The sequence below is a fragment of the Brachyhypopomus gauderio genome, chromosome 17 (genome assembly GCF_052324685.1).
Source record: "Brachyhypopomus gauderio isolate BG-103 chromosome 17, BGAUD_0.2, whole genome shotgun sequence".
In the NCBI taxonomy this organism is placed as follows: Eukaryota; Metazoa; Chordata; class Actinopteri; order Gymnotiformes; family Hypopomidae; genus Brachyhypopomus; species Brachyhypopomus gauderio.
In genome coordinates, this window is record NC_135227.1 from 15,373,212 (window position 1) to 15,376,646 (window position 3,435).

Here is a 3,435-nt window from a genome sequence, read left to right on the forward strand (position 1 = left end):
ATCTGTAATGAGAGGGGGGGGGGATGAGAGAAGAACTGAGCTAGATAGAGACAGGGCGAGAGAAAAAGAGATGAGAGAGAGTGAGCTAGAGAAGGAGAAAGATGAGAGAAACAGTGAGCTAGACAGACAGACAGAGAGAGAGAGAGAGGGAGAGAGGGACATTTAACTCAAGTCACACACAGGCTTTAGATTACACTTAGAAATCTAGTATTGAGGCACCAAGCAAATATTTTTTTTTACTGTATCAAATAATTGCACATAATATTGCTACCTTGGACAGCAATGCCTTTGCTAATGTGTTTACTGGAAGGCTCTTTGTGGAGGCTCGTGAAGCGTACTGCTCCCACTACATGTAATTTCAAGGTAATACTTGTGTCTTCACAGACTGCAATGACACAATTTATAAAATCATTTATCTTGTTATTGCATCAGTGAGAAGTAACTATAGAAATAATAGCCTCCTTTTTTTAGGGCAGTGTGATTTATTTTCATCCAAAATGAATTCTTGTGGGCTTACACAACTGCATGTACACAGAGCCCGGGTGTTTGAAGTGTTTTGCACAAGAATGTCAACAAGAGACATATGGAAGCTTGCAGTCACAGAGACAGGACCTTAGAGGTTGGCATCTGAAGCCTCATTCTGGAGCTTGCAGAACTGACCTTTGAACTCTGACATTCCAAACCTGCCTCTTAAGCTTCGGCTTCATGACCTTACTTTGTTTGCGAGAACCAACTCTGGAGATTTTTTCACCCAAAACAAACTTGCTCTCTGATTTAGGCCCAATTCCATTTCTGATGTGTACCCCTAACCCGTTCTAGACCTGTAGTTGTCCCTTGTCCCATGGATCTGAGTTACAAGGGGTTGTAGTTGAAATCTTCCTCTATGAAATGGGACAACCCTTCAAGAACCACACACTTCATTTGTAGTCATCAGTGGCCTTTATATAAACAGACTTGAGATTTTGCCAGACGTTTTCTATAAGCTGTGTTTATATGTGGTGGGCGCTTTTGTGTGGACCACAGCTATGCTTTTACAGTTGTCATTCTGCACATTTCACATATCCGTCAATCAATCGGTCAGCAAATAGAAAAGAACACTGCGTTATTAGCAGGCTACTAGCGGTGCTAGTGCAAAACAGTCACTGGCTAGCTACTTTGTTATGAAGACTTTGAAATTACAAAATTATTATTCTAATTTGTATATGTATTGTATATTTAATAATAATATAGATAAATTTGTCTTTTTTTGTATGTCACTTGCACAGACATCTTGCAGGTGATTCGCAAGACATTCTGGGAAATAACTCGTACCACTCCATTTAGAGTTTAGCTCTGAAAAACCTCGGTTTGAAGAACCATGTAGCCCCAATATTTACCATCAGCCTCTGCCTCGTCCTTCGCCCTTGTAAAGTTTCACTTATTTTTGTAAACATAAGAGGTTCTCTAGATCATAACCGTGAGACCCTTTCACGAGCACAACTGCCATATAATATAATCACATGACAATAATATGATCACATGATTATAATCACATGACAACACTGCACGTTGTTTTAACAGATGAGAGTAACACAGAACTCACGTCGCTTTGCGCTCGGGCTACTGAAAAGGATTCAGCTGCACCTTCAAATTCTTCTGTGTGAGTGAGGGTGTCACCTCCTACCCCCTAACCCCCTAACCCCCTAACCCCACCCCCAACCCCCACACCCACTTTTTTTCTACTAATTTTCACTACTAATTCATTTTCAATCAGGCTTCTGGACAACATCATACAGTGATCACGTTACAGGTTTCTCAAGATTTTATTTTTGTCAAATGCTGAATGTGCTGTCTTCAGAGAATGAAGAAGTTCCTCTTCAGAATCACAAGAAAACTCTTGCCATTGAAAGTTACTTCCTAAGAGAATCATTTAAGGTGTATTTAGGTGGAGAACACCAAGCACTAATGTGAACAATTGTGGAAGTACACAGATATTTTAGATACATAAGCAGCAGTTAAAATAAGCAGCAGTCTAGGTACAAAACCCCTAGAATGTGAGTAAAAGACAAAGAATGGTAGTAACAAATAGGTAAGCCAGTAATGTGTCTTTTGTGTTCAGTTATCTATAGGGCTACAATAAGGGTGTTTGAATAAGGACGTTAGTGCAGGTGTTGTCTATGTGCTCCTCTGAAAAAGTTTCCCATCTGGTATCAGCCAGTCATTGGTCACACAGGCAGCAAGACAAATAAAAAGGCTGGATAAGCATCCCTTATCCATTATAGGATAACCTTTACAAAGAACATCAGCCTTATCTAATACCCCCTGCTCCCTAACAAACCTGCAGAGAGTTGCTGATGCACAGGAAACAAGACCATAAGTGAAGAAGGCAAGGGTAGAGGGAGGGACAGAGAGATTAAGCACAAGAGAGAGAGAGAGAGAGAATGGGAGTAAGGTAGAGAGCAAGAAAGAGAGAGGGACAGAGAGAGAGAGAGAGACGGAGAGAGATCCGTCACCTCATTATTTCCCAGTCTGGGGGAGGAAGGTTAGGAGACAATGCTCTCACTGTGTGTGTGTGTGTGTGTGTGTGTGTGTGTGTGTGTGTGTGTGTGTGTGTGTGTGTGTGTGTGTGCGTGTGCACGTGCATGCGCGTGTGCAGGAGACTGATCAGCATGGGGCCGACGGGGGGAGTGGGAGTGGGAGAATGAGAAACTCCGCTGCACACAGGATGCCTGTGAGGGAGGGGCCCCACTGAGCTCGGAGACAGGACCTGTCAATCAAGCGCTCATTAGACTGGTGGGGGAAGGCACAGAGGCCCTCACATAACAAATAAGAGCAGGACAGGCCACTGCCAGAGCCCAGCCTGAGTGATGTGTGTGGGAATCGACATGACACACGTTCACTGTCTCTCCCCACAGTTCATTTCACCCCAGGCCCAGTCTACCAAAATTCATATGGATTTTTTTCCTTCTATGCATTTCATTTGCAATGGAAATGCAGGTGGGAGGGCCCCCTCACCCAGTGAATCCCAGCTACGACTTTTGGGGGGCAAAGTGCAGTTTTTAGACCCCTGGCTTCAAATGATAAAGATGCACAATTGCTAAATATTACAATGTTTCAGACATCAAAGCACAAATAAGCTCATATTATCCACATTTATAGGCCTACGTATTTTTTTGCTGTTATACCAGCAACAACAACAACAATCTGATTTGTTATGCTGACTTGTGTTTACATTCATTTTATATAGATAAAGGCAATGATGACAAGCCATGTAATATGAAGTCAACACGAGTACCAATTTACTTTCATGTACAGCTGTGGGAGAAATGATTGGCATTCCAAACACTGTGCCGTTCCAAACCGTCCGTCCGCCAGCGTCTGCCTGGAATCAGCTCTAATATCAAGTGCGTCCCCACCTGCCAGTGAGAGACTAACACACACTGTAGAGGGGTCGTA